This window comes from Lissotriton helveticus, chromosome 8 (genome assembly GCF_964261635.1).
Source record: "Lissotriton helveticus chromosome 8, aLisHel1.1, whole genome shotgun sequence".
Classification (NCBI taxonomy): Eukaryota; Metazoa; Chordata; class Amphibia; order Caudata; family Salamandridae; genus Lissotriton; species Lissotriton helveticus.
The window spans coordinates 1,507,489,001-1,507,498,152 of NC_136069.1; positions in this window are offsets into that span (position 1 = coordinate 1,507,489,001).

Below are 9,152 nucleotides of genomic sequence, written 5' to 3' on the forward strand. Positions count from 1 at the left end.
TGCTCTCCATGCCACTTGTGTTGACACAACTCACTGCTACAAAAGAACTCAATGACCACAGTGGTAGATGACTAACATGTGCGCGAACGCGACTATACCTGGTCAGAAGGACACTATGCAGCAGGACGGCCTCAACGACCTCGAGGGATCCTCTCGGGCCACTGACCTGAGCTGTGCCCAGCCCTGTGCCTGATAGCCCATACCCTCCTGCAAGTGGCCCTGTCAGCCTCCTTTTACCCCCTTTGCACTGCCTGCCCAACCACAAACTGTCCATGATGGTCCGACAAAGGCAAAATTGCTCCATCCGATTGACAGCAGCCAGCCACCGGCGACTACGATGGTAACTGTATTGGCAGGCTGCAGAAAGCCAACCTGCTACATTGCTCTCAGTGAACCTCAAGGGTAAATCTCACTGTCGGTATCGATCGCCTCCAGGCAGATATTGAATCCTGCACCTCTATTGTGCTCCCAGCTCCACACGATAGACATTGCTGTCAGTGTTGGCCTGAGACCCCCGAAGACTGGACTGCAACTGTAAGTGGTGTACGTACCTGTCACACCGCACACTTGTTTTCCTCCACAGGATAGTATTGAACTGCTCTGAAATTTGCACTGTGTAACTTCTGAAACCTGAACAGCATTTTTTTATTAAAAATATACATACCTTATTATAAACACCTGGGTCTTAAAATAAAGTAGAAACAAAGTATAAATTTATAAAATTGGCCTGGATCTCCTTCTTGAGTCATGTGCCAATTATTGATCATGTATGTGCAGCAAATGTATTACTCTCCTCTGTGTTAGGCTTAAGGCTGCTCGCCCACAATACCACTAATAGAACACTTTTAGGTTTTACATTGAGCCCTGAACACTTTTTAGGGAACCCCTGGAATCTGTGTACTGTATTACCACATAGTGATAATATCATACACAGAGCCAGCTTCTTATACTATACATAAAGAAGGGTTCCTCAATGTGTTGTAGTTTAATTATCAGAGATAGTTATGCCTTGGAATTTTTAGGAGTAGCAAGGTTTTTAGTTGTATATATTCTGGTTCATGCTGTAAGTATTTTCAAATTTGGGATACCTGCAAGTTGCGGTGTAGTATAGACAAGAACTTGTTGTAGGATAATTTATGAAATAATTCCTGTTGATTCTTAGGAACTGGTGCTTGCTTCCCTAAGGGCTTGTAAAACAATTCTCACTTCCATTTCAGTCACATTTGGTAGGTGATAATGTTCTCTAACTTTCATTACTACATTATTTTTAGCCATAGCCCTCCCATAACATGCATTTGAATAATACGGTTTGCATTTCCAGTGTGCATTTTCAGTGCTTGTGCTCTGTAAGTATAACCCATGTGAGAGAATCACAGTTTTCCTTTTTAAGATGTGATGTGAGTGGTGATGTCTGTCATTATATCTGTCAAGTTCAGAGTCATGTGTTAATTAAATGTTTGGAGTACATACATTTTTAATTGACATCAATATTTAAACATGCATTACATTTCGGCATTTTATACTTACAGATTTAATGTCCTTTTCTTTTAAAGAGATGTTTGTTTAGCTTTCCATTTAGTTTTTCAAGTTTTGGGACAGGTACTTGATTATTGCCTGTTTAAAAAAGAGGGTTTGTTAGAATTATATGTTTGCAAAATAGTTTATTTTATTGTTAGCTTTTGTTTTTATAGTAGTTTTATTTTAAAACTGTACAGGTATAAGGAGCTTTATCACAAAGCTATAATTACTTACATGTGAAAATGGGCTTGCTGGGTTTGTGGTGATTATGTTATTTTCATCTTTCGATTTTCAATTTTGCTCTGCCTCTGGTTCCTATATTAGGAAAACCTAAATAAAAAGCATTTCCATAATTTTTGTGTTTAAGTTTCAAGTTTGGCTGTTGCATTTATTTCCCTCTAAAGCACACCCTAAACACCAAATTGTGTGTCTTATGCTGTGAAGTAATGTGCCGTGGCCGCTGCACTACACCTGTGGAAGAAGTGTCAGCATGTGTTTATACCTACTAGGACGAATTACTGACCCGTACTGGTCTGAAAGTCCTGAGGTACCGAAATTTTTTGAGGTATTGTCTAGAGTGTCATGGTGCTAAGCTGAGCTGCTGCCGGACTCGGGGATGAAAGCGTGAGCCCAAACTGTGTGTCATATGCTGTGAAGTCATGAGCTCTAGGCGCTGTGCCATTTCTGTCCAAGTAGTGTGAGCATGTAGTTATAGTTACTTGGATGAACTTTTGTTTTTGAACATTGTTGCTTGTGTATGGTGCTAAGGTGGTGTTATAGAGGAAGTGTGAAGGTAAATTTATGTGTATCAAATCAATTCATTATTTGTGAAGTGCTAGCTACTCACTCCTACTGGTCTGATGGCGCTGGGGGCGTAAGCTGAGCTGCTGACGGACTCGGGGTACCGGTCTGAAAGTGCGGGGTACAGAAATTAAGTGAGGTATTGCCTAGAGTGCCATGCTGTTAAATTGAGTTGCTGCTGGACTCGGGGATGAAACCGTGAGCCTAAACTGTGTGTGCTATGCTGTGAAGTCATGTGCTCTCGGTGCTGTGCCATACCTGTCCAACTTTTATATGGTGCTTAGGTGGTGTTGTATAGGGAGTTTGAAGGTAAATCAATACAGTATTTGTAAAGCGCAAACTACTCACCCCTATGGGTGAGTAGAGCTGGAGATTAAAGTGAGAGGTCTGTGCTGCAAAGTGAGATTTTCCGGCCGCTGCTCCACAGCTGTGTGGAGAATAGATTTTGGCGAGGGTTCAGGAGTTTCCGTTATCTGGCCCTAAAATAGCGGGCCTAAGTTGTAAGTTATAGGGTGGCTCTAAAAAGAGCCCTTGTGTTCATTAGTTGGAGCTACATATAAGTGCGGATGTACAGCTCCAAGTTATTCAGGAAAACTCGGTTTCCCTGATCTGTGAAGTGTACTCCATCACTTCTGTAGATATCCGCCATATCAAAACGTATGTTTTTGTTGTATATGGACTCCATTTTGTTGTGTCTGAGGTATGCAGAGACAGCTTTGTTGACTTGCTTCCGAGATTTTTCAATCTGAGAACAAAATTGTTTGGACCATTTCTGTCTTTGGCATATTTTGAAATATAACCAGACAGTTTGAGGGAAAAGTAACATTAATTGTTCAAAGGTGTCCTTCATAAGCATTTCCAAACCTACCCCAGTCAATGTGCCTAGGTCGTTTCCACCACAGTGCACAATCACGAGGTCAGGGTGTTGGATATGCCAACAGGTTTTAATCCAAGGCATTAATTGGTGCCACTTCAATCCTCTCTGTCCAAACCATTTAATGTCCACATTTTGTAAACCAAGGTCTAAGTCAATATGTCTCTGTTCTGCATACCTCTTGCACCAGAAAACATAGCTATGTCCTACGATCCACACTAGCATTTTGAAGGTATGGCTGGAAGGTATGGAAAGATGTCTGTAGCTCATGCAGTTCCTTCGTAGAATAAGAGATATGTTTAAAGATGGGGAACTAGTTTCTTTTTACATACAAAACTGTACCTGATTGGAAGATGAAAAGCATTGTTTTTTAAAAGTAGGGTGCACATTCGTTTTGTGGAAAATCATCTTTGTGATTGGTTAAGAAAAAGCAGTTTGAACGTGGAGTACATATTATAGGATTACATTTGATCATCTCAACCACACCTGCTACTTGCATTTGGAATGCAGTGTTTGAACTTAAAACAATCGTGAACTTTTAACTTGCACGTGCCGTTAAATTTTCGGGAAAATGTTGCAAAAAAATATTGTTAGGTTTCAAAAAATGTATGAACTTTTAACCTCCACCTGTTGTAGAATGTTCTAGAAAGTGTGTTGATAGAATATGTTGCATTTCTGACTTCTATGTGTACTTGAATATTAAAAAAACTGTTTATATGGAAAATTAGAAAGACAGTCATAGAGAGAAATGTTGAAAGCTAAATGAATCAAGGAACTATTCTAATTTTTTATTTATTACCTACTGGCAGTTGCCAGTAGATAGTTATAGAGTTAGTACGGAATTTCCATAAGAAGAATATTTGTTTTGCTTATAACTTTGGCGTCGTTTGATGAATCTTCATGACATTTTGAAAGCTAATTCATTGTTCATATCAGCTCCTATGTTGAACGTTTGGGGGTAATTCGTCAAGGGGGGGGCCGAGATAAAAGGGGGGGTCCCAAAACGTGTTTTCTCCATGTTAATTTCCTTAGGAAACTTCATACAGGCTACAGGTTGAACGGGTGAACGGAATTACCCCAAATTCGGTAGGGAGAAAGCACGTTTCTGTTTATTTGGTGTAAATCAGTTCAGTAGTTTTTAAGAAATATCAAACTTTACAGATATCGATATTTGGAAATTCTGCCATCTGATTGGCTGAGGCGTTATGAGCAGGAGCTTGCTGCTTATTGGCTGAGAGCGCTGCGAGCGGTTGCAACTAGGAAGTGTTGGCTGCCATTTTGTGATTCCGTTGAAGTGAGTAGGGGGAAAAAGGGTGAAAAAAGTTGGAAAGGAGGGTAGGAGCACTGTAACCTCAGTGGGAGAGTGCGAAGCGAAGTAGTCACTGTTATCGGTCTGAAAGTGCGGTGTTGCTCAGAGTGACATGGTGCTGATATGATATGGTGCTACACTCAGGTATGAAACCGAGAGCCTAAACCGTGAGGGCATTGCTGTAAAGGGATGTGGTCTGGTCTTTGTACCATACATGCGCAAGAGGTGTTTATACCATACATGGAGTGGGAAACAAACTACTGACCGCTACTGTGTGTTTATAGTATACCTGGAGCAGGAAGCGAAGAACTCACACCTACAGGTGTGAAGAGTTGGGGATGAAACCAAGGTAATTGCTGTAAATGGATGGGCTCTGGGCGCTGCAGTATATGTGTGGAAGTAGTGTTAGTAGGCGTTTATACCACACAGGGAGTGGGAAGTGAACTACTGACCAGTACTGTGCGTTTATACTATACCGGAAGTGGGAAGCGAAGTAGAAACACCTACCAGTGTGAAGAGTACGGGATGAAACCAAGCTGATTGGTGTAAATTGATGGGCTCTGGACTCTGTAGGATACTAGCCGCTGGAGTATAAGTGTGCAAGTAGTGTTAGTGTGAAGACTCAGGGATTAAACCGTGAGCCTAAAATGTGAGCTCATTGCTGTAAAGTGATGTGCTCTGGGAGCTGTAGCATACCTGTGGAAGTAGTGTTAGTTTTTGTTTATACAATAGAGGGAGTGGGAAGCAAACTATTAACCGCTACCTGTCTCAAGACTCGTAGATGAAACCATTAGCTCATTGCTGTAAAGTCATGCGCTCTGTGTAGTATTCCAATGTAAGTCATAGTAGAATGTTAGTATGTAATTCTACTAGAACCTAAGTATGTAATGTTAGAATGTAGGGCTTTCATGAGGGGAACCTTGCGGAGTTTGTACATGGTGCTGGAGAAGACGGTTGCCTTGCTGTTTGCACCTGTAGGTGGCTGTTTCAGGTGTCTTGTTTTCTGGTAATAGATCTACTTATTGGATCCACTGCTGTCTGTCTCTTCACTACATAAATTTGGCGATGAGCGGGAAAAGGTAAAAAGAAGGCAGCACTCACCAATATTTAAAAATTGCTTACGTTGTGCTGAAGACCTGTTTTCTTTGTGTAGCTATTTCTATTCATGCCAGGGTCGTCGGCTCATTGAACTATGTCATCTGACTTCTGGTAGGATTTATATTTTTTGATTTTGCGCTTCCTCTGCTTCTTCACTACATTCTGTTCACTGTACTACACGTGTGTAAGTAGTGTTAGTATGTGTTAATACCAACAAATGCATCATGGTCCTAGGGAGGGCGACCTCCCAGGCGCAGCTCATACAATGTCCCGGGATGTGCATCCGCAGGACATTTATGTTTGCTATTAGAGGGTGGGTGCATTGTTTCCACCCTGTGATAGCAAACCCTTGTTGATTAATTGAAGCGAGGGGAGGAAAACCTTGTATCGCTTTAATAGAGGGGATGCGGATGGTAAAAATGGAGAGAAATCCCCCCCCCCCAAAAAGCAGGGTTTCACTCGTTCATTTAAATGAGGCCCCTGGTGGGTAATGTTCCGTGGCCAATCCAATTATTATATTGCGGGGTCTCTGTAGGCCTGGGGGTCTTAATGTCACATGTAAATTAGGCGCAAAAGGGCACAGAGACGTTTTGCAGCCTATGGGACCGCCACCTTCCTGGGTATTGTGAACTAAGTGTTTTGGGGGTTCGAGGCCAACTGAAGACAGGGGATCGTCACACTCCGGGGCTTTACTTAAATATGCAGGGTGGGCCTCGGCAGTCCCTGAAGCCCCGGTGGTCATAGGCAGTGCCTTATTGGTTCTGTAATCACACGGGCAGTACCCATGGTGTTATAAAGTAATAAAGTCATAGAACCCTTGCAGTTGTAGAATTAACCAGGCTTCATTTATGTAATAGTCTGTTGGTTTATATTTGGTAGGTGCACGGCAAAATGATAATTATTTTCCCTCATAACCTTCTATAAACCGACGATTTTCACAATAAACTACAGACAAGAGTTGTCAGAAAAAGAAGACCCATACACTCACTTATTTATTGGTAAATAAATAACCCTTATTAAAACAAAACAAATAAATGGAAACACAACTTTATTCGAACAAACAACAGTATAACATGAAATAAGTGGGTGGGACTCCTCTGGAAGCAGCGTACAAAACCTGCAAGACAAAAAAGAAACATAAGTATGTGTGCCATGTCCTAGAGAAAAAGAAATGTAGTCAGAATGAATGGAAGATAGTGAGAATGGGACAGAGAGGGAGTGGGTGGAAGGGAGAAGGGGAGGAAGAGTCAAAAGAACAGATGGAGAGGAGACAGAGCGTCGGCCTACTGCACCCAGCCCTCACTGTTCACCTCCCGTCACCCGTGTGTCTGGGATGCTGGGACCCACGCGAAAGAGTGCGGTCCAGCAAGTCCACAAAATGAAACAGATATGAATGAGGCCAGAGATTACATTATTATCTACGGCAACATCATTTGCCTGCACCTGTGCACCCAGGCTGCTGCACCCTAGCCCCTTCCCCCACACTGTGCTCAATTGCAGCACCTGCGCACCGAGGCTTCACTGCTCACCTGCCACCACCGGTATGTTCAACGACGTGCCGGTGCAAGCTCTGACTCCAGGGTGCCTCTCTCAGGGTAGCACAGCGGGTCTCCGGTCGGGGACGGTGTCTTGATACCACGATGGAAGGCATCAGAATGCCCAGAGCATCCTCACGGGGTGAGCACCCGCAACCAACTCCGTGTCTGAAAAGGGAGAAATAATATAATAATGGAAACGTCTTGAGGTAAATAAAGGTTTATGTCAAGCTTAATAGAGAACACCAGTTGAGTGTATCCTTCCTTCTTGAAGTACGATATACCAACTGTTAGTGGTAATTGTGGTTCAAAGAGGAGTTGGAGTGCACGAGAATACACAAGGTTAAATAATATGTTATGCCAACGTTCACATACAAAGGAACATAGCGCATGCTAGAAGCATAATGTGCGCGTGTAATGCAGTGGCACAATCCTGTGTGTATGTACACTTAGTAATCAGCTCACTAATGTGTTTCAAAAGCCAACGCCATGTGTCTGTAGGACAGCGCTGCCCGCTGGCTCAGGCCTACAGTATGGTCCAGCAGGTCCTTAAAATGAGACAGATATGTGACTGAATGAGGTCAGAGATCACATCATAACGCATGGCAACATCGCTTGTTCGCACCTGCGCACCAAGGCTGATGCACCCCACCCCTCCCGCAGCACCGCGCTCAATTACAGCCCCTGTGCACCCAGGCCCCACTGCTCACCTGCTGTCATTGTTGTGTGTCTAAACACGAGGGCCAGCAGTGTTCACAATTCATATCCAGTGTTGATTGCCAGGATGGTGTACACCTCATTGATCCTTTTCCAAACACGACGGCCAGCAGGGTTCACAATTTATATCCAGTGTTGATTGCCAGGATGGAGTACTCCTCATGGATCCCTTTTTTTCATTGCACATTGTGATATGCGAGGTGGATGTGGCCATATCACCTGAGGCAGTGCGGAAGAACTGAGACATGTGGCGTCGTCGTTATCCTATATATACGTACGCAAAGTGGGCTGGGCTTGCGTACGCCAGGCCAGCGTAATGGTGTAAATAATTATTCCGGGGACCTGGCGTTGTTCAGTTCCTGCCTGGCCAAGAAGTGTACTTATTTGTGTGTCCCTGTTGCAGTTTTGACATTGCAGAATGCGCAACTTACATTAATGTAGCATGTACCCGGAGGGCGGCAACTATCGCTAATGAGCTGCTGTCCAAAAACTTTGAATGGCCAAAATCAAATGTCATTGTCAAGCTTGTGGATATGCGCAGACACACATGTCAATGGTGTGCGGTATTATTGAAAGTGTTGCTATTGCAAAGAGCTCACATGTGAATGTGCTCGGATGGAGGGAGGATCAGCAGTGAGGCTACGTCATACACTGTGATAACGCTCATCACAGTCAACCAATGCATGTCAAATGTGAATCTGTAAGTCTCACATATATGACACACTACTATACTGGTAAAGCTTGACAACAGAGCATACTGCAACACAAATCTACACATTACTCTTTACTGTTTGTCACATGTTATCTAGGATGTGCACTCTGCCTGTGGCTGATGATACCCTTCGAGCCACCAATACCCAGGCCGAAGGGCAGCACAATAATGCGCAAACACGCACACACCAGGGGCATCGTGTAGCACACATTTGTTTTTTGATGTAACGTTTGAGATGCATGGCCATCACACGTGGAAGGCTAATGTACAGACCATGAATATTGATCAAGATGATAGTTGCATGTTGTGTGTAGTATAAGATATGTGAACACAGCAAAACACTTTTTAAGAAAGCTCTCTAAGCAGAAGAGGTGTCTCTCATCAAACGCTAAAGAGAGAATGACTAAAATGGGTGGGGTCTTCCAATTGTTACAATGGGAAATGTTAGGAACCAATCAAATGCTTTTTTTTAAGGTAACATGTCAATCGCGCACCGAGCGCGCAAGGAGGCCGCTCCCGACGCGATTTTGAGAAAATATATTTATCATAATATAAGTTTATTACAGTTAGAAATATATAAATGTTTAA